At 48.5% G+C, this 23322-nt stretch overlaps 1 long non-coding RNA gene across 1 annotated transcript in view; it reads left to right on the top strand.

The window, feature by feature from the left end:
- The window catches only part of LOC121577224, a 32016-nt gene extending 17693 nt beyond the window's left edge, over positions 1-14323 (top strand). Inside the window, exons 2-3 of the long non-coding RNA XR_006002586.1 lie at positions 13465-13530; positions 14246-14323. This is a non-coding gene — a long non-coding RNA (uncharacterized LOC121577224). The remainder of the gene's footprint in view (positions 1-13464; positions 13531-14245) is intronic.
- Positions 14324-23322: the final 8999 nt, after the last annotated feature.

Below are 23322 nucleotides of genomic sequence, written 5' to 3'. Positions count from 1 at the left end.
CACACCGACCCTAAACCTGCCCGCCGCCCACCAGCCCTTCATCCACACAGACCCTAAACCTGCCCGCCGCCCACCAGCCCTTCATCCACACAGACCCTAAACCTGCCCACCACCAACCAGCCCTTCATCCACACAGACCCTAAACCTGCCCGCCACCCACCAGCCCTTCATCCACACAGACCCTAAACCTGCCTGCCCACCACCAACCAGCCCCTTCATCCACACAGACCCTAAACCTGCCCGCCACCCACCAGCCCTTCATCCACACAGACCCTAAACCTGCCCGCCACCCACCAGCCCTTCATCCACACAGACCCTAAACCTGCCCGCCACCCACCAGCCCTTCATCCACACAGACCCTAAACCTGCCTGCCCACCACCAACCAGCCCTTCATCCACACAGACCCTAAACCTGCCCGCCACCCACCAGCCCTTCATCTACACAGACCCTAAACCTGCCTGCCCACCACCAGCCCTTCATCCACACAGACCCTAAACCTGCCCGCCACCCACCAGCCCTTCATCCACACAGACCCTAAACCTGCCCGCCACCCACCAGCCCTTCATCCACACAGACCCTAAACCTGCCCACCACCCACCAGCCCTTCATCCACACAGACCCTAAACCTGCCCGCCACCCACCAGCCCTTCATCCACACAGACCCTAAACCTGCCCACCACCAACCAGCCCTTCATCCACACAGACCCTAAACCTGCCCACCACCAACCAGCCCTTCATCCACACAATATTTCATGACCCTAAACCTGCCCGCCCCGCGGATATAACCACAGGGACTGGTTATGAGTCAACCCGCGCATCACCAGTGTGTGTGTGTGTGTGTGTGTGTGTGTGTGTGTGTGTGTGTGTGTGTGTGTGTGTGTGTGTGTGTGTGTGTGTGTGTGTGTGTGTGTGTGTGTGTGTGTGTGTGTGTGTGTGTGTGTGTGTGTGTGCGCGTGTTTATGTGATTGCTAGCTGACCTTGTTAAAGGTAAGAAGGAGTTCATTCTTCTGTCTGTTTTAAATGTGTTTCTGTTTCCTCAACCTTTTATTTGTTTGTGCTTGTCATTTTATACTACATGTTTTTCCTCCAGTATAAAGCTGTCTTTGTAAAATGTGTGATTGACAGTGGTTCAGCTAGCTCCTTCTCCTGTCCAGTGACGTAGAAAAAGTATTTGCCTCCTTTCTAATTTTCTCTATTTTTGATACTGAAATATGCAAAAATAGAGAATATCAGAAAGGTGGAAAAACGTTTTCGCTGTATGTGTGTGTCTATATTTCAAGTGACTGTGTGTTGTTAAGGACCTACGTATGTACAGCTCCTGGGGCGATCAGTGAAAGTCCAATCCCCAGCATTGTGTTAGTTGTGGTATATTATCAACACAGTGAAGACTTCCAAGGCCTCTGGCAGGTTAGAGAGTTAGAGAGCCCAGCCCTGTTGTGCCTGTCTGGGCTGGTCCCTCCACCTTGGTGCTTACCTGAGGAATTCTGCCTCTTCAGACTCTTTCTATCTCCATTTATACCAGGGCAATAGCTCCACGCTCACACAAAGGGAAGGGTATACAAACCTTATCCCCTCTCCTCCACCCTCCCCTTCTTTTGGTGAAACATAATCAGTAGTCTTTGAACCAGGGCTTTGGGTCTTTGGGTCTTTGTACCCTCCTGGAGTCTCCTTTCCTTCCAGCAGAACGTTTGGACTCCGTCCTAAATGGCACCCAATTCTCTATGTACTGCCGTACTTTTGACTAGAGGCATATGTACTGCCGTACTTTTGACTAGAGGCATATGTACTGCCGTACTTTTGACTAGAGGCATATGTACTGCCGTACTTTTGACTAGAGGCATATGTACTGCCGTACTTTTGACTAGAGGCACATGTACTGCAGTACTTTTGACTAGAGGCATATGTACTGCCTTACTTTTGACTAGAGGCACAAGTACTGCAGTACTTTTGACTAGAGGCACATGTACTGCAGCACTTTTGAGTAGAGGCACATGTACTGCGGTACATTTGACTATAGGCATATGTACTGCCGTACTTTTGACTAGAGGCATATGTACTGCAGTACCATTGACTAGAGGCCCATGTACAACAGTACCTTTGGCTGGAGGCCCATGTACCACAGTACCTTTGGCTAGAGGCCCATGTACCACAGTACCTTTGACTAGAGGCCTATGTCAAAAGTAGGGTGCCCTGGGCAAAAGTAGTGCACTACAGATGCAGGATCTTAATTTGATCACTCCTTTATTGCTGAGAATTTTCCAGCAAAGCAGAAAATGTAAACTTGTAGTGTATTTGAGTTTTAAAAGGCTTCTATAGTTATTCATTTCCACTTTGACATTTCTAAATTGATTTGCCCCCTACAAAAATGCCCATTCATTATAATCCACATAATAATTCACATATCCTGTTGCTGCAGGATTATTTTCCTGCTCTAGCAAACTGGCTCAAATGCAGATCCTACATCTGTACATAGGGAATTGGGAGCCATTTGGGATTTAGGCTTAGTTGCTATGGTGACTGCTAGGCTGGGATGGCTGGCAGCACGCAGAGTTCAGGAGTGTGCGTGTGTGTGTGTGTGTGTGTGTGTGCGTGTGTGCGTGTCTGTGTCTGTGTCTGTGTGTGTGTGTGTGCGTGTCTGTGTCTGTGTGTGTGTGTGTGTGTGTGTGTGTGTGTGTGTGTGTGTGTGTGTGTGTGTGTGTGTGTGTGTGTGTGTGTGTGTGTGTGTGTGTACAGGGATAGTAGATGATTGCATTATAAACACAGCACCACCCTGTTCTGCTGGGTGTGTGATATATTGACGAGGAGGAGACGGCTATATTCTGTAGCCTCGAGTGGTGAAGTGGGCTTGGCAGGCAGGAAGTACTATTGCTCACCTGGCTGATGATTAGGGCAGGACCATCCCAGAAGGAATGAACTTCTTTAGGAAAAAAGCCCTAATGTTGGAAACAAACATCAGCATGTTGTCATCCAGGGTCACATGTATTTATTTTCCAAGCTAAAGCACACAATATTTTACATACAGCAGGTTTTTTTAAAGGACCAAAGAGTTCGGTCTGCTTTGTGTTTTCATTTTTGCCATGGATGAATATGGTCCCAGCCTTAATGATACTACAACAACAGAACAAATTAAATCAGAACAAACCAAGGATGGTGACTGAGAATGACGCACTAACAAGCCTCTATTCTTCTAACCACTGTCCTGTTCAGTAGGCTACTGGGAAGGACAACTGACAACTGGTAATGCCCCAGTGCTCTGAAAACCCCCCGTATGACAACTGGTAAATCAAATAAAAATCGAATCAAATGTTATTTGTCACATACACGTGTTTAGCAGATGTTATAGCGGGTTTAGCGAAATGCTTGTGCTTCTAGCTCCGACAGTGCAGTAATATCTAACAAGTCATATCTAACAATTTCACAACATATACCCAATACACACAAATCTAGTAAGGAACGGAATTTAAGAATATATACATATATGGACAAGCAATGACAGAGCGGCATGGACTAAGATACAGTAGAATATTATAGAATACAGTATATACATATGAGATGAGTAGTGCAAGATATGGAAACATTATTAAAGTGACTAGTGTTCCATTTCTTAAAGTGGCCAGTGATTTCAATAGGCAGCAGCAGCCTCTAATGTGCTAGTGATGGCTATTTAACAGTCTGATGGCCTTGAGATAGAAGCAGTTTTTCATTCTCTCTGTCCCAGCTTTGATGCACCTGTACTGACCTCGCCTTCTGGATGATAGCGGGGTGAACAGGCAGTGGCTCGGGTGGTTGATGTCCTTGATTATCTTTTTGGCCTTCCTGTGACATCGGGTGTTGTATGTGTCTTGGGGGGCGGGTAGTTTGCCCCCGGTAATGCGTTCGGCAGACCGCACCACCCTCTGGAGAGCCCTGCGGTTGTGGGCTGTGCAGTTGCCGTACCAGGCGGTGATACAGCCCGACAGGATGCTCTCAATTGTGCATTTGTAAAAGTTTGTGAGGGTTTTAGGTGATAAACCAAATTTCTTCAGCCTCCTGAGGTTGAAGAGGCTCTGTTGCGCCTTCTTCACCACACTGTCTGCGTGGGTGGACCATTTCAGTTTGTCAGTGATGTGTACGCCAAGGAACTTGAAGCTTTCCACCTTCTCCACTGCGGTCCCGTCAATGTGGATAGGGGGGTGCACCCTCTGCTGTTTCCTGAAGTCCACGATCATCTCCTTTGTTTTGTTGATGTTGAGTGAGAGGTTATTTTCCTGGCACCACACTCCCAGAGACCTCACCTCCTCCCTGTAGGCGGTCTCGTCATTGTTGGTAATCAAGCCTACTATTGTTGTGTCGTCTGCAAACTTGATGATTGAGTTGGAGGCGTGAGTGGCCACGCAGTCATGGGTGAACAGGGAGTACAGCACCCTTGTGGGGCCCCAGTGTTGAGGATCAGCGAAGTGGAGATGTTGTTTCCTACCTTCACCACCTGGGGGCGGCCCGTCAGGAAGTCCAGGACCCAGTTGCACAGGGCGGGGTTCAGACCCAGGGCCTCTAGCTTAATGATGAGCTTGGAGGGTACTATGGTGTTGAATGTTGAGCTGTAGTCATATAACAGCATTGGTGGCCATCTTGAAGCATGTGGGGACAGCAGACTGGGATAGGGAGAGATTGAATATCTCCATAAACACACCAGCCAGCTGGTCTGCGCATGCTCTGAGGACGCGGCTAGGGATGCCGTCTGGGCCGGCAGCCTTGCGGGGGTTAACATGCTTAAATGTCTTAATCACGTCGGCCATTGAGAAGGAGAGGCCACAGTCCTTGGTAGTGGGCCTTGTCAGTGGCACTGTGTTATCCTCAAAGCGGGCGAAGAAGGTGTTTAGCTTGTCTGGAAGCGAGACGTTGGTGTCGGTGACGTGGCTGGTTTTCCTTTTGTAGTACGTGATTGTCTGTAGACCCTGCCACATACGTCTCGTGTCTGAGCCTTTGAATTGCGACTCCACTTTGTCTCTATACTGATGTTTTGCCAGTTTAATTGCCTTGCGGAGGGAATGACTACACTGTTTGTATTCTGCCATATTCCCAGTCACCTTGCCATGGTTAAATGTGGTGGTTCGTGCGTTCAGATTTGCGCGAATGCTGCCATCTATCCACGGTTTCTGGTTAGGGTAGGTTTTAATAGTCACAGTGGGCACAACATCACCTATACACTACCTGATAAACTCAGTCACCGTTTCAGTGTACAGTCGTGGTCAAAAGTTTTGAGAATGACACAAGTATTGGTCTTCACAAAGTTTGCTGCTTAAGTGTTTTTTGATATTTTTCTCAGATGTTACTATGGTATACTGAAGTATAATTACAAGCATTCCATAAGTGTCAAAGGCTTTTATTGACAATTGCATTAAGTTTATGCAAAGAGTCAATATTTGCAGTATTGACCCTTCTTTTTCAAGACCTCTGCAATCCGCCCTGGCATGCTGTCAATTAACTTCTGGGCCACATCCTGACTGATGGCAGCCCATTCTTGCGTAATCAATGCTTGGAGTTTGTCAGAATTTGTGGGATTTTGTTTGTCCACCCGCCTCTTGAGGATTGACCACATGTTCTCAATGGGATTAAGGTCTGGGGAGTTTCCTGGCCATGGAGCCAAAATGTCGATGTTTTGTTCCCCGAGCCACTTAGTTTTCACTTTTGCCTTATGGCAAGGTGCTTCATCATGCTGGAAAAGGCATTGGTCGTCACCAAACTGTTCATGGATGGTTGGAAGAAGTTGCTCTCGGAGGATGTGTTGGTACCATTCTTTATTCATGGCTGTGTTCTTAGGCAAAATTGTGAGTGAGCCCACTCCCTTGGCTGAGAAGCAACCCCACACATGAATGGTCTCAGGATGCTTTACTGTTGGCATGACACAGGACTGATGGTAGCGCTCACCTTGTCTTCTCCGGACAAGCTTTTTTCCGGATGCCCCAAACAATTGGAAAGGGGATTCATCAGAGAAAATGACTTTACCCCAGTCCTCAGCAGTCCAATCCCTGTACCTTTTGCAGAATATCAGTCTGTCCCTGATGTTTTACCTGGAGATTAGTGGCTTCCTCGCTGCCCTTCTTGACACCAGGCCATCCTCCAAAAGTATTCGCCTCACTGTGCGTGCAGATGCACTTACACCTGCCTGCTGCCATTCCTGAGCAAGCTCTGCACTGGTGGTGCCCCGATCCCGCAGCTGAATCAACTTTAGGAGTAGGTCCTGGCGCTTGCTGGACTTTCTTGGGCGCCCTGAAGACTTCTTCACAACAATTGAACCTCTCTCCTTGAAGTTCTTGATGATCCGATAAATGGTTGATTTAGGTGCAATCTTACTAGCAGCAATATCCTTGCCTGTGAAGCCCTTTTTGTGCAAAGCAATGATGACGGCACGTGTTTCCTTGCAGGTAACAATGGTTAACAGAGGAAGAACAATGATTTCAAGCACCACCCTCCTTTTAAAGCTTCCAGTCTGTTATTCTAACTCTATCAGCATGACAGAGTGATCTCCAGCCTTGTCCTCGTCAACACTCTCACCTGTGTTAATGAGAGAATCACTGACATGATATCAGCTGGTCCTTTTGTGGCAGGGCTGAAATGCAGTGGGAATGTTTTTTGGGATTAAGTTCATTTTCATGGCAAAGAGGGACTTTGCAATTAATTGCAATTCATCTGATCACTCTTCATAACATTTCTGGAGTATATGCACATTTCCATCATAAAAACCGAGGCAGCAGACTTTGTGAAAATTAATATTTGTGTAATTCTCAAAACTTTTGACCACGACTGTATACGTCTAAATTATTTTTGGAAGCTACCCGGAACATATCCCAGTCCGCGTGATCAAATAAATCTTGAAGCGTGGATTCCGATTGGTCAGACCAGCATTGAATAGTCCTTAGCACGGGTACTTCCTGTTTGAGTTACTGCCTATAGGAAGGGAGAAGCAAAAAGGAGTCATGGTCAGATTTGCCGAAAGGAGGGCGGCGGAGGGCGTTATAACCATCCCGGAAGTTCGAATAGCAATGGTCGAGGATTTTAGCAGCGCGAGTACAACAGTCGATATGTTGATAGAACTTTGGCAGCCTAGTCCTCAAATTTTGCTTTGTTAAAATCCCTGGTTACAATAAATGCAGCCTCAGGATATGTGGTTTCCAGTTTGCATAAGGTCCAGTGAAGTTCTTTGAGGGCTGTCGTGGTATCGGCTTGAGGGGGTATATACACGGCCGTGACTATAACCAAAGAGAATTATCTTGGGAGATAATACGGTCAGCATTTGATTGTGAGGTATTCTAGGTCAAGGGTGAACAGAAGGACTCGAGTTCCTGTATGTTACTACAATTACACCATGAGTCGTTAATCATGAAACACACACCTCCGCCCTTCTGCTTCCCGGAGAGATATTTATTCCTGTCTGCGCGATGAACTGAGAACCCATCTGGCTATACCGATTCCGACAGAATATCCCAAGAGAGCCATGTTTCCGTGAAACAGAATATGTTACAGGCCTTCATGTCTCTCTGGAAAGGAATCCTTGCCCGTAGTTCGTCGACTTTGTTAACCAAAGACTGAACATTAGCGAGTAAAATACTTGGGGAAGCGGTGGGTGGTGTGCGCGCCTCCTAAGTCGAACCAGCAGGCTGCTCCGAGTGCCACATCCTCCACCGGCGATGTTTTGGGTCAGCCGCTGGAATCAGTTAAGTTGCCCTGGGGAGCGCAAACAAATGATCTGCTTCGGGAAAGTCGTATTCCTGGTCGTAATGCTGGTGAGTTACCGCCACTCTGATATCCAATAGTTTTTCCCGGCTGTATGTAATGATGCAAAACACTTTCTGAGCTAATAATGTAAAAAAATAATACATAAAAAAACAAAATACTGCAAAGTTTCCTAAGAGCTGGAAGGAAGTACTGTTGTGTTTGGCAGGCAGGAAGTACTGTTGAGTTTGGCAGGCAGGAAGTACTGTTGTGTTTGGCAGGCAGGAAGTACTGTTGAGTTTGGCAGGCAGGAAGTACTGTTGTGTTTGGCAGGCAGGAAGTACTGTTGTGTTTGGCAGGCAGGAAGTACTGTTGTGTTTGGCAGGCAGGAAGTACTGTTGAGTTTGGCAGGCAGGAAGTACTGTTGAGTTTGGCAGGCAGGAAGTACTGTTGTGTTTGGCGGGCAGGAAGTACTGTTGTGTTTGGCAGGCAGGAAGTACTGTTGTGTTTGGCAGGCAGGAAGTTATGTTGTGTTTGGCAGGCAGGAAGTACTGTTGAGTTTGGCAGGCAGGAAGTACTGTTGTGTTTGGCAGGCAGGAGGTACTGTTGTGTTTGGCAGGCAGGAAGTACTGTTGTGTTTGGCAGGCAGGAAGTACTGTTGAGTTTGGCAGGCAGGAAGTACTGTTGAGTTTGGCAGGCAGGAAGTACTGTTGTGTTTGGCAGGCAGGAAGTACTGTTGTGTTTGGCAGGCAGGAAGTACTGTTGTGTTTGGCAGGCAGGAAGTACTGTTGCTCAAGATGTGTTCCTGAGGGCTCACCTGGCTGACGATAGAACATTAGATCATTGCATGCATCTATAATCACATTTGCGCAGTGGCATACAGTTGAGCGGACATGTTTTTAGGATTTCCACACATTGGGATTTTTTTTAGCAGGGTGCGGAAAAAAATGGGCCTTTTTATAAATGCATTTCATGCAATTCTACGTAATTTACATGATAGACATTAGCAGAACATTTTTTGACACCACACAAATGGCCAAATGCAGACTAGCAGGCAAGCATTTATAATAATTTGTTTTATCATGATTATTATTGTATATCATTTGTTATTATTGTAGCCTATTTATTAATCTAAACCTTAAATGTGCTAAACGTGTTTTGATTAATTCTGTTGAGACATTTTCTAAATTAAGTTATTTTTAATAATATACTAAATACTTCAAAGGCTCTAAATTTAAAAAGTAATCCAATAAGTAATCATCTAGTTTTTATCTGTAATCTGATGACAATACGTTTGCTGATAATGTAACTGATTAGTTAGTTTTTTTGTAATCAGATTACATGTAATCAAATACTCATTAACCCAGTTAAAGTAGATGCATTACAAGACAAAAGGACACCTGCTCGTCGAATATCTCAGTCCAAAATCCTGGCCATTAATATGGAGTTGGTCCCCCCCTTTGCTGCTATAACAGCCTCCACTCTTCTGGGAAGGCTTTCCACTAGATGTTGGAACATTGCTGTGGGGACTTGCTTCCATTCAGCCACAAGAGCGTTAGTGAGGTTGGGCACTGATGTTGGGCGATTAGGCCTGGCTCGCAGTCGGCGTTCCAATTCATCTCAAAGGTGTTCAATGGGGTTGAGGTCAGGGCTCTGTGCAGGCCAGTCAAGGTCTTCCACATCGATCTCGACAAACCATTTCTGTATGGACCTCGCTTTGTGCACGGGGGCATTGTCATGCTGAAACAAGAAGGGCCTTCCCCCAACTGTTGCCACAAAGATGGAAGCACAGAATCATCTAGAATGTCATTGTATGCTGTAGAGTTAAGATTTCCCTTCACTGGAACTAAGGGGCCTAGCCCGAACCGTGAAAAACAACCCCAGAACATTATTCCTCCTCCACCAAACCTTACAGTTGGCACTATGCATTGGGGCAGGTAGCGTTCTCCTGGCATCCGCCAAACCCAGATTTGTCCGTCGGACTGCCAGATGGTGAAGCGTGATTCATCACTCCAGAGAATGCGTTTCCACTGCTCCAGAGTCCAATGGCAGCGAGCTTTACACCACTCCAGCCGACGCTTGGCATTGCGCATGGTGATCTTAGGCTTGGGTGTGGCTACTCGGCCATGGAAACCCATTTCAAGAAGCTCCCGACGAACAGTTCTTGTGCTGCCGTTGCTTCCAGAGACAGTTTGGAACTCGGTAGTGAGTGTTACAACCGAGGACAGACGATTTTTATGCGCTTCAGCACTCGGCGGTCCTGTTCTGTGAGCTTGTGTGGCCTACCACTTCGCGGCTGAGCCGCTGTTGCTCCTAGACGTTTCCACTTTACAATAACAACACTTACAGTTGACCGCACAGTAGGTTAGTGGCACCTTAACGGAATGAGTGGAATGGTATCAAATACATGAAACATGGTTTACATCTGTTTGATGTCATTCCATATGCGCCATTCCAGCCATTATTATGAGCCGTCCTCCCCTCAGCAGCCTCCACTGGTTGACCCGGGGCAGCTCTAGCAGGGCAGAAATTTGACAAACTGACTTGTTGGAAAGGTGGCATCCTATGACGTTGCCACGTTGAAAGTCACTGAGCTCTTCAGTAAGGCCATTCTACTGCCAATGTTTGTCTATGGAGATTGCATGGCTGTGTTCTCGATTTTATACAACTGTCAGCAAAGGGTGTGGCTGTAATAGCCAAATCCACTAATTTGAAGGGGTGTCCACATACTTTTGTATATTACATTTACATTTTAGTCATTTAGCAGACACTCTTATCCAGAGCGACTTACAGAAGCAATTAGGGTTAAGTGCCTTGCTTAAGGGCACATCGACAGATTTTTCACCTAGTCGGCTCGGGGATTAGAACCAGCGACCTTTCGGTTACTGGCACAACGCTCTTAACCACTAAGCCACCTGCCGCCACCATATATAGTGTAGGTTATAAGTAGGCCTTTTGTAAAATAAATATAATTAGCCTATTACTGTCATTTGTTGGCTTTTCAATACATCCTGTTCAAAACCTGTTGTGAAGATTTAAACCAGTTCGGGGTTTTGTTTTCATTCATCAGCGACACAGTCACCAAAAAATACATAATAATGTGATGCCAATAGTGTCTTTCAAAACTTATCCGAATCAAACACCGTGGATTGATGGCAGCCTTGTAGGGAAACTGAAGGAGACAGATCCTGCTTATAAACACGGCAAGGAGACCGGTGACAGTAGTATGGTTGAACAGCACAACTACGACTTCCGCAGATCGATCAAGATGCCGAGACACAAGTGTAGGGACAAAATGGAGGAGCGTTTCAGCGGGTCGGACACGAGGCGTATGTGGCAGGGGGGTTCCAACCATCACGGATTACAAAAGGAAAGCCCCTGAGGACAACTAGGGCTACGTGCTTACGGTCTCCGCGGAGGACGTATGGAAGTCATTCAAGCGTGTTAACCCTCGCAAGGCTGCCGGCCCAGACGGCATCCCTAGCCCCGCCCTCAGAGCATGTGCAGACCAGCTAGCTGTTGAGTTTTCAGACTTTTTCAATCTCTCTAGCTCAGGCTGTTATCCCCACCTGCTTCAAGATGTCCACTATCATCAAGAAAGGGAAAGTAACTGAACTGAATGACTACCGACCCGTAGCACTCACTTCCATCATAACGAAGTGCTTTGAGAGGCTAGTCAAAGACCATATCACCTCCTCCCTCCCCGACACACTCAACCCTCTCCAATTCACCTACCGGCCTGACAGCTCCACGGACGACGCAATCGCCATCACACTGCACACTGCCCTCACCCACCTGGACAAAAGGAATGCATATGTGAGGATGCTGTTCATCGACTACAGCTCGGCCTTCAATACCATAGTGCCCTATAAGCTCATTACAAAGCTCACGGCACTGGGACTGACCTCCTCCCTATGCATATGAGTCCTGACCCTCCTAACGGGCCGCCCCCAGGTGGTGAAGGTAGGGAACATTACCTCCTCGACACTGATTCTCAACACGGGGCCCCACCAGGGTGCATCCTCAGTCCCCTCCTGTATTCCCTGTATACCCACGACTGCTTGGCCTCACACAGTAGTAGACCTGATTACCAACAACGACGAGACGAACTGCAGGGAGGAAGTAGGCACTCTGACGGCGTGGTGCCAGGTAAACAACCTCTCCCTCAACGTCAGTCTGACGCGTGTGCAGGACCTCCTCAAGTCATCTGACGCGTGGTGCCAGGCAACAACTCTCTCGTGGTGCCAGGTAAACAACCTCTCCCTCAACGTCAGTCTGACGGCGTGGTGCCAGGTAAACAACCTCTCCCTCAATGTCAGTCTGACGGCGTGGTGCCAGGTAAACAACCTCTCCCTCAATGTCAGCAAAACAAAGGAGCTGATTGTGGACTTCAGGAGGAACCAGACTGGGCAAGCACCCATCTTCATCAACGGGGCCGCCGTGGAGACGGTCAAAAACGTCAAGTTCCTCGGCGTACACATCTACGATGAGCTGAAATGGTCAAACCACACGGACACCGTGGTGAATGGCGACACGACAGCGACTCTTCAACCTCAGGATGCTGAAGAAATTTGGCCTGTCCCCGAGGGCACTCACAGTGCTCTACAGGAGCACCATCGAGAGCATACTGTCGGGCTGCATCACGGCCTGGTATGGCAACCCCACCGCTGACCGCAAGGCTCTACAGAGGGTGGTGTGCTCAGCCGAACACACCACTGGGTGCTCACTGCAAGGCCCTCCAGGACACCTACAACACCACCAGGTGTCGCAGGAAGGTCAAGAAGATCATCAAGGACCTCAGCCACCTGGGCCAAGGCCTGTTCTCCCCACTTCCATCACTCAGACCCGGCCGGTATAGGAGCATCATGGGAAAAAACTGACTGGCCAATAGCTTCTACCCCCAGACCATCAGGCTGCTGAACAGCCACTAGGGAGCTACCTGGTGCCCCTGTCCCACCAGACTTCCACTTACCCCATAATGGACATTTATCATTGCTACAGTTGTAAATTTATATTTATTAACTTTACATACTGTATAGCTAGCTAAATGAATTAAATATCACGAGTTTGCGAACTTCATATTAGCTAGTTAGCTAGCTACCTTGATGTATTTTATCGTTGTAACTAAATGCATTTGTAGCTAGGTAGGTAGCTAGCTAACAGCCATGGAAGAGGGTGAAAGGATTAGCTAGCACTTCCAGCTGTCAGAGAAGGGAGAGTAGGTTCTGGATAGAGCAGGATAACATTATGAAAATCATTTCCAGTTCCAGTCCCTAGCGAGAAACTGAGGACAGAGATTTTTACATTTTAGTCATTTTTAGCAGACGCTCTTATCCAGAGCGACTTACAGTTAGTGAGTGCATACATTTTTTTTTTTTTTTCATACTGGCCCCCCGTGGGAATCGAACCCACAACCCTGGCGTTGCAAACGGCCATGCTCTACCAACTGAGCTACAGGAACAATAATATTCAGGGCTGTCTAATTTGAGTATAATGATCCAGGCTCTGTCGTAGCCGGCCGCGACCGGGAGACCCATGGGGCGGCGCACAATTGGCCCAGCGTCGTCCAGGGTAGGGGAGGGAATGGCCGGCAGGGGATGTAGCTCAGTTGGTAGAGCATGGCGTTTGCAACGACAGGGTTGTGGGTTCGATAAAATAATGTATGTGCTAACTGTAAGTCGCTCTGGATAAGAGCGTCTGCTAAATGACTAAAAATGTAAATGTAAATGTATATAATGCAGCCTGTTTCTTTGTGATGTTTTCTGTCCTAGGATAGAGAGCCGTGAAACCCTGTCTGCAGAGGAAGAGGTCCCAGTGAATGTCCCAACAGAATAAGGGTAAGTCCATGTACACCGTGGATAATGTATACCTAACTATGTTAGCTTCATTTTGTAGACAGTTTAAAAGTCACACAGTGTATAAACCTATCACAACTGGAGCAGGCCAACCCTGCTGGGTGTGCAGGCTTCTGTTCCAACCCAGCACTAACACACCTGATTCAATGTATCAAACCTAATTGGTTGATCATCAAGTGTGCTATTACTAGGCTGTGACAGAAGTCTGCTCCCCCCAGTAGATCAGGGATCAGTGGAGCGAGGTTGGCCACCGCTGGTATTGACTTTTTATTTTGTTCACCTGAAATTATGCTTTAGTGAGATTAGCCTGCTTAACCTTTACACATGAGTTAGCCTACTAGTACACTTTGAAAGGATATGAAATAGTGTCGATTGTTTGAAGTTAAATGTTTAAACTTGGTTTTACTTGTTAACTTAACTATTATTCAAGTTGAACTAGTGTTGATGTTGATTAATCACAGATCACAGTCCTGCTATACAGAAGGGAATCTGTCTCTAATGTGTCTGTGTTGCTATACAGAGGGGAAGGGAATCTGTCTCTAATGTGTCTGTGTGTCTGTGTGTCTGTGTGTCTGTGTGTCTGTGTTTCTGTGTGTCTGTGTTTCTGTGTTTTATTCTCACGTGATCATTACCTTTTTGTTCAGTCATAAGCTCTCCAATTAGCTTTATTTGTCAGCCATGTGAACCTGTTTTGCAGCTGATAATGGAATGGGAATGCCAACGCCAATGCCTACGCCAATGCCAATGCCAATGCCAACGCCAATGCCAATGCCAATGCCAATGCCAACGCCAACGCCAACGCCAACGCCAACGCCAACGCCAACGCCAACGCCAACGCCAATGCCAACGCCAATGCCAACGCCAATGCCAATGCCAATGCCAACGCCAACGCTAACGCCAACGCCAATGCCAACGCCAACGCCAACGCCAACGCCAACGCCAATGCCAATGCCAATGCCAATGCCAATGCCAATGCCAACGCCAATGCCAACGCCAACGCCAACGCCAACGCCAATGCCAACGCCAATGCCAATGCCAATGCCAATGCCAATGCCAACGCCAATGCCAACGCCAATGCCAATGCCAACGCCAACGCCAACGCAGCCATAGGCCTACAGCAGTGGTTCCCGACTCCAGCATCCCCAAGACCACCACAACAATGACATTGTTTATGCTAAATGTATTTCAATTGTAATAGAAAGAAGATAGTTGGGCTATAATAAATCATTTATATCACAATGGGGTCACGGCAAAGCAGAGATGACAAAATACTTTTTATCCAATGGGGTCACGGCAAAGCAGAGATGACACAATACTTTTTATCCAATGGGGTCACGGCAAAGCAGAGATGACAAAATACTTTTTATCCAATGGGGTCACGGCAAAGCAGAGATGACACAATACTTTTCATTTCCCCCATACAACAATATAGCCTATTATTAAAGTACAGTATGTTTACAATATCATAAACAATAGTATTTTACACGTTCCAAATGACATGACTAAGTAGTTGAAGTAGAAACGAATACTGCTCCAGCGTTGCTCATCTTTCATTGTGGGAATCCAGTCTGGTGTCTTGATAGAGGTCAGCTGGTGAACCTTCAGTACATATACAGATGAGAAGCACTCCTGATGTTTAGAATACCCCTTCTTCAGGTCACCTATACCATCAGGGCTCTTAAGGGTTTGGTCGTGTTTAATTCAGGTGTTTCAGTGTCATGTAAAGATTACATCTGTTGTTGTTGAACAACCAATAGTCAACACAGCAGGTATCCCATTGAGACCTTTGTCCTATGCTGTAATGTCCATACGCTTTCCCTCCTCTTATGAATAAAGTTATCATATTATCATTGGGTTATCATATGAAGATAGGATAACCACTGGAGTTTTTTTTTTTCGGACAAAAATGCCCTCCAGGCTATGTGGGATGTCATATTGTACAATTTGCGTCACCTCTTTCATGGTCAGGGCTAGATGGGATCAAGCTTTTGTCAAATTGATGTAGTATTTGACATTTCATAGCAGATTAGGAGAATTTACGCAGCAGGTTTGGAGAATTCGGTTAAGGTTAGAAAAAAAAGTTAGGGTTAGCTAAAATGCAAAAAAAAATAACTTTTTACATCAATTTGACAAAAGCTGGATCCCTTTTAGCCATGACCCCTTTTCGGCCTAGATTACATGGTTGCATTCAAGACAAGGACGTTTTTTATTGATCTGTTGTCAGAGTCAGTAGAGTAGGATTAGACTACCATCGTATTAAAGAAGATTCTGCAAGTGTCTCCAGTCATATAACGTGTAGTAGAATTGCATGAAATGTTTATCAAAGGCCACATTGTTCCCGTGCAAAGGAAAGAAACGTCTCTGATATGGCCACTATGAGCTTAGTAATAGCATAAATGATCACTATCTAATTTACTGATAACATTAGAAATAGTAGGCTTACGTTAGTTTGCAAATGCCCTCTATACTGCAAGCCCTCTATACTGCAAGCCCTCTATACTGCAGGCCCTCTATACTGCAGGCCCTCTATACTGCAGGCCCTCTATACTGCAGGCCCTCTATACTGCAAGCCCTCTATACTGCAGGCCCTCTATACTGCAGGCCCTCTATACTGCAGGCCCTCTATACTGCAAGCCCTCTATACTGCAAGCCCTCTATACTGCAGGCCCTCTATACTGCAGGCCCTCTATAATGCAGACCCTCTATACTGCAGGCCCTCTATACTGCAAGCCCTCTATACTGCAGGCCCTCTATACTGCAGGCCCTCTATACTGCAGACCCTCTATACTGCAGGCCCTCTATACTGCAGGCCCTCTATACTGCAGGCCCTCTATACTGCAGGCCCTCTATACTGCAGGCCCTCTATACTGCAAGCCCTCTATACTGCAGGCCCTCTATACTGCAGGCCCTCTATACTGCAAGCCCTCTATACTGCAGGCCCTCTAAACTGCAAGCCCTCTATACTGCAGGCCCTCTATACTGCAAGCCCTCCACTATACTGCAGGCCCTCTATACTGCAGGCCCTCTAAACTGCAAGCCCTCTATACTGCAGGCCCTCTATACTGCAAGCCCTCCACTATACTGCAGGCCCTCTATACTGCAGGCCCTCTATACTGCAGGCCCTCTATACTGCAGGTCCTCTATACTGCAGGTCCTCTATACTGCAGACCCTCTATACTGCAGGCCCTCTATACTGCAAGCCCTCTATACTGCAGGCCCTCTATACTGCAAGCCCTCCACTATACTGCAGGCCCTCTATACTGCAGGCCCTCTAAACTGCAAGCCCTCTATACTGCAAGCCCTCTGTACTGCAGGCCCTCTATACTGCAGGCCCTCTGAACTGCAGGCCCTCTATACTGCAGGTCCTCTATACTGCAGGCCCTCTGAACTGCAGGCCCTCTATACTGCAGGTCCTCTATACTGCAGGCCCTCTGAACTGCAGGCCCTCTATACTGCAGGTCCTCTATACTGCAGGCCCTCTGAACTGCAGACCCTCTATACTGCAGGCCCTCTATACTGCAGAACCTCTATACTGCAGGCCCTCTATACTGCAGGCCCTCTATACTGCAGAACCTCTATACTGCAGGCCCTCTATACTGCAGGCCCTCTATACTGCAGGCTCTCTATACTGCAGGTCGTCTATACTGCAAGCCCTCTATACTGCAGGCCCTCTGTACTGCAGGCCCTCTATACTGAAAGCCCTCTATACTGCAAGCCCTCTATACTGCAGGCCTATATACTGCAGGCCCTCTGTACTGCAGGCCCTCTATACTGCAAGCCCTCTATACTGCAAGCCCTCTATACTGCAGGCCCTCTATACTGCAAGCCCTCTATACTGCAGGCCCTCTATACTGCAGACCCTCTATACTGCAAGCCCTGTTTACTGCAGACCCTCTATACTGCAGGCCCTCTATACTGCAAGCCCTCTATACTGCAGGCCCTCTATACTGCAGGCCCTCTATACTGCAGGCCCTCTATACTGCAGACCCTCTATACTGCAGGCCCTCTGTACTGCAGGCCCTCTATACTGCAGGCCCTCTATACTGCAGGCCCTCTATACTGCAGGTCCTCTATACTGCAGACCCTCTATACTGCAGGCCCTCTATACTGCAGACCCTCTATACTGCAGGCCCTCTATACTGCAGGCTCTCTATACTGCAGGTCGTCTATACTGCAAGCCCTCTATACTGCAGGCCGTCTGTACTGCAGGCCCTCTATACTGAAAGCCCTCTATACTGCAAGCCCTCTATACTGCAGGCCCTCTATACTGCAGGCCCTCTGTACTGCAGGCCCTCTATACTGCAGGACCTCTATACTGCAGGCCCTCTATACTGCAGGCCCTCTATATTGCAAGCCCTCTATACTGCAAGCCCTCTATACTGCAGGCCCTCTATACTGCAAGCCCTCTATACTGCAATCCCTGTATACTGCAAGTCCTCTATACTGCAGGCCCTCTATGCTGCAGGCCCTCTATACTGCAGGCCCTCTATACTGCAGGCCCTCTATACTGCAGGCCCTCTATACTGCAGGCCCTCTATACTGCAGGCCCTCTATACTGCAGGCCCTCTATACTGCAGGCCCTCTATACTGCAAGCCCTCTATACTGCAGGCCCTCTATACTGCAGGCCCTCTATACTGCAAGCCCTCCACTATACTGCAGGCCCTCTATACTGCAAGCCCTCTATACTGCAGGCCCTCTATACTGCAAGCCCTCTATACTGCAAGCCCTCTATACTGCAGGCCTTCTATACTGCAAGCCCTCTATACTGCAGGCCCTCTATACTGCAGACCCTCTATACTGCAAGCCCTGTTTACTGCAGGCCCTCTATACTGCAGGCCCTCTATACTGCAAGCCCTCTATACTGCAGGCCCTCTATACTGCAAGCCCTCTATACTGAAATCCCTCTATACTGCAGGCTCTATATACTGCAGGCCCTCTATACTGCAAGCCCTCTATACTGCAAGCCCTGTTTACTGCAGACGCTCTATACTGCAGGCCCTCTATACTGCAAGCCCTCTATACTGCAGGCCCTCTATACTGCAGGCCCTCTATACTGCAAGCCCTCTATACTGCAGGCCCTCTATACTGCAGACCCTCTATACTGCAAGCCCTGTTTACTGCAGGCCCTCTATACTGCAGGCCCTCTATACTGCAAGCCCTCTATACTGCAATCCCTGTATACTGCAAGTCCTCTATACTGCAGGCCCTCTATGCTGCAGGCCCTCTATACTGCAGGACCTCTATACTGCAGGCCCTCTATACTGCAGGCCCTCTATACTGCAGGCCCTCTATACTGCAGGCCCTCTATACTGCAAGTCCTCTATACTGCAGGCCCTCTATACTGCAGGCCCTCTATACTGCAGGCCCTCTATACTGCAGGCCCTCTATACTGCAGGACCTCTATACTGCAGGCCCTCTATACTGCAGGCCCTGTATACTGCAAGCCCTCTATACTGCAAGCCCTCTATACTGCAAGCCCTCTATACTGCAGGCCCTCTATACTGCAGGCCCTCTATACTGCAAGCCCTCTATACTGCAGGCCCTCTATACTGCAGGCCCTCTATACTGCAGGCCCTCTAAACTGCAAGCCCTCTATACTGCAGGCCCTCTATACTGCAAGCCCTCCACTATACTGCAGGCCCTCTATACTGCAAGCCCTCTATACTGCAAGCCCTCTATACTGCAGGCCCTCTATACTGCAGGCCCTCTATACTGCAGGCCCTCTATACTGCAGACCCTCTATACTGCAAGCCCTGTTTACTGCAGGCCCTCTATACTGCAGGCCCTCTATACTGCAAGCCCTCTATACTGCAGGCCCTCTATACTGCAAGCCCTCTATACTGCAAGCCCTGTATACTGCAGGTCCTATATACTGCAGGCCCTCTATACTGCAGGCCCTCTATACTGCAAGCATTCTATACTGCAGGCCCTCTATACTGCAAGCCCTCTATACTGCAAGCCCTCTATACTGCAAGCCCTCTATACTGCAGGCCCTCTATACTGCAAGCCCTCTATACTGCAGGCCCTCTATACTGCAGAACCTCTATACTGCAGGCCCTCTATACTGCAGGCTCTCTATACTGCAGGTCGTCTATACTGCAAGCCCTCTATACTGCAGGCCCTCTATACTGCAGGCCCTCTATACTGCAGGCATTCTGTACTGCAGAACCTCTATACTGCAGGCCCTCTATACTGCAAGCCCTGTATACTGCAAGCCCACTATACTGCAAGCCCTCTATACTGCAGGCCCTCTATACTGCAGGCATTCTGTACTGCAGAACCTCTATACTGCAGGCCCTCTATACTGCAAGCCCTGTATACTGCAAGCCCACTATACTGCAAGCCCTCTATACTGCAGGCCCTCTATACTGCAAGCCCTATATACTGCAAGCCCTCTATACTGCAGGCCCTCTATACTGCAAGCCCTCTATACTGCAAGCCCTCTATACTGCAAGCCCTGTATACTGCAGGTCCTATATACTGCAGGCCCTCTATACTGCAGGCCCTCTATACTGCAAGCCCTCTATACTGCAAGCCCTCTATACTGCAGGCTCTCTATACTGCAGGCCCTCTATACTGCAAGCCCTCTATACTGCAGGCCCTCTATACTGCAAGCCCTCTATACTGCAAGCCCTCTATACTGCAAGCCCTCTATACTGCAGGCCCTCTATACTGCAAGCCCTCTATACTGCAAGCCCTCTATACTGCAAGCCCTGTATACTGCAGGTCCTCTATACTGCAGGCCCTCTATACTGCAGGCCCTCTATACTGCAGGCCCTCTATACTGCAGGCCCTCTATACTGCAGGCCCTCTATACTGCAAGCCCTCTATACTGCAAGCTCTCTATACTGCAGGCCCTCTATACTGCAAGCCCTCTATACTGCAAGCCCTCTATACTGCAGGCCCTCTATACTGCAGGCCCTCTAAACTGCAAGCCCTCTATACTGCAGGCCCTCTATACTGCAAGCCCTCTATACTGCAGGCTCTCTATACTGCAGGCCCTCTATACTGCAAGCCCTCTATACTGCAATCCCTCTATACTGCAGGCCCTCTATACTGCAGGCCCTCTAAACTGCAAGCCCTCTATACTGCAGGCCCTCTATACTGCAAGCCCTCCACTATACTGCAGGCCCTCTATACTGCAAGCCCTCTATACTGCAAGCCCTCTATACTGCAGGCCCTCTATACTGCAAGCCCTCTATACTGCAGGCCCTCTATACTGCAGACCCTCTATACTGCAAGCCCTGTTTACTGCAGGCCCTCTATACTGCAGGCCCTCTATACTGCAAGCCCTCTATACTGCAGGCCCTCTATACTGCAGGCCCTCTATACTGCAAGCCCTCTATACTGCAGGCTCTCTATACTGCAGGCCCTCTATACTGCAAGCCCTCTATACTGCAAGCCCTGTTTACTGCAGACCCTCTATACTGCAGGCCCTCTATACTGAAAGCCCTCTATACTGCAGGCCCTCTATACTGCAGGCCCTCTATACTGCAGGCCCTCTATACTGCAAGCCCTCTATACTGCAAGCCCTCTATACTGCAGGCCCTCTGTACTGCAGGCCCTCTATACTGAAAGCCCTCTATACTGCAAGCCCTCTATACTGCAGGCCCTCTATACTGCAGGCCCTCTGTACTGCAGATCCTCTATACTGCAGGACCTCTATACTGCAGGCCCTCTATACTGCAGGCCCTCTATATTGCAAGCCCTCTATACTGCAAGCCCTCTATACTGCAGGCCCTCTATACTGCAAGCCCTCTATACTGCAATCCCTCTATACTGCAGGCCCTCTATACTGCAGGCCCTCTAAACTGCAAGCCCTCTATACTGCAGGCCCTCTATACTGCAAGCCCTCCACTATACTGCAGGCCCTCTATACTGCAAGCCCTCTATACTGCAAGCCCTCTATACTGCAGGCCCTCTATACTGCAAGCCCTCTATACTGCAGGCCCTCTATACTGCAGACCCTCTATACTGCAAGCCCTGTTTACTGCAGGCCCTCTATACTGCAGGCCCTCTATACTGCAAGCCCTCTATACTGCAGGCCCTCTATACTGCAAGCCCTCTATACTGCAAGCCCTCTATACTGCAGGCTCTCTATACTGCAAGCCCTCTATACTGCAAGCCCTCTATACTGCAAGTCCTCTATACTGCAGGCCCTCTATACTGCAGGCCCTCTATACTGCAGGCCCTCTATACTGCAGGCCCTCTATACTGCAAGTCCTCTATACTGCAGGCCCTCTATACTGCAAGTCCTCTATACTGCAATCCCTGTATACTGCAAGTCCTCTATACTGCAAGTACTCTATACTGCAATCCCTGTATACTGCAAGCCCTCTATACTGCAGGCACTCTATACTGCAGGCCCTCTATACTGCAGGCTCTCTATACTGCAGGTCGTCTATACTGCAAGCCCTCTATACTGCAAGCCCTGTTTACTGCAGGCCCTATATACTGCAGGACCTCTATACTGCAGGCCCTGTATACTGCAGGCCCTCTATACTGCAAGCCCTCTATACTGCAGGCCCTCTATACTGCAAGCCCTGTATACTGCAAGCCCACTATACTGCAAGCCCTCTATACTGCAGGCCCTCTATACTGCAAGCCCTATATACTGCAAGCCCTCTATACTGCAGGCCCTCTATACTGCAAGCCCTATATACTGCAAGCCCTCTATACTGCAAGCCCTGTATACTGCAGGTCCTATATACTGCAGGCCCTCTATACTGCAGGCCCTCTATACTGCAAGCCCTCTATACTGCAAGCCCTCTATACTGCAGGCTCTCTATACTGCAGGCCCTCTATACTGCAAGCACTCTATACTGCAGGCCCTCTATACTGCAAGCCCTCTATACTGCAAGCCCTCTATACTGCAAGCCCTCTATACTGCAGGCCCTCTATACTGCAAGCCCTCTATACTGCAGGCACTCTATACTGCAGGTCGTCTATACTGCAAGCCCTCTATACTGCAGGCCCTCTGTACTGCAGGCCCTCTATACTGCAGGCCCTCTATACTGCAGGCATTCTGTACTGCAGAACCTCTATACTGCAGGCCCTCTATACTGCAAGCCCTGTATACTGCAAGCCCACTATACTGCAAGCCCTCTATACTGCAAGCCCTCTATACTGCAAGCCCTCTATACTGCAGGCCCTCTATACGGCAAGCCCTCTATACTGCAGGCCCTCTATACTGCAGACCCTCTATACTGCAAGCCCTGTTTACAGCAGGCCCTCTATACTGCAGGCCCTCTATACTGCAAGCCCTCCACTATACTGCAGGCCCTCTATACTGCAAGCCCTCTATACTGCAAGCCCTCTATACTGCAGGCCCTCTATACTGCAGACCCTCTATACTGCAAGCCCTGTTTACTGCAGGCCCTCTATACTGCAGGCCCTCTATACTGCAAGCCCTCTATACTGCAGGCCCTCTATACTGCAAGCCCTGTTTACTGCAGGCCCTCTATACTGCAGGCCCTCTATACTGCAAGCCCTCTATACTGCAGGCTCTCTATACTGCAGGCCCTCTATACTGCAAGCCCTCTATACTGCAAGCCCTGTTTACTGCAGGCCCTCTATACTGCAAGCCCTCTATACTGCAAGGCCTCTATACTGCAGGCCCTCTATACTGCAGGCCCTCTATACTGCAAGCCCTCTATACTGCAAGCCCTGTTTACTGCAGGCCCTCTATACTGCAAGCCCTCTATACTGCAAGGCCTCTATACTGCAGGCCCTCTATACTGCAGGCCCTCTATACTGCAAGCCCTCTATACTGC

The sequence above is a fragment of the Coregonus clupeaformis genome, unplaced genomic scaffold (assembly GCF_020615455.1).
Source record: "Coregonus clupeaformis isolate EN_2021a unplaced genomic scaffold, ASM2061545v1 scaf0736, whole genome shotgun sequence".
In the NCBI taxonomy this organism is placed as follows: Eukaryota; Metazoa; Chordata; class Actinopteri; order Salmoniformes; family Salmonidae; genus Coregonus; species Coregonus clupeaformis.
The sequence above is the reverse complement of the archived record's forward strand: the minus strand, read 5'-3'. Positions and strand labels throughout refer to the sequence as shown.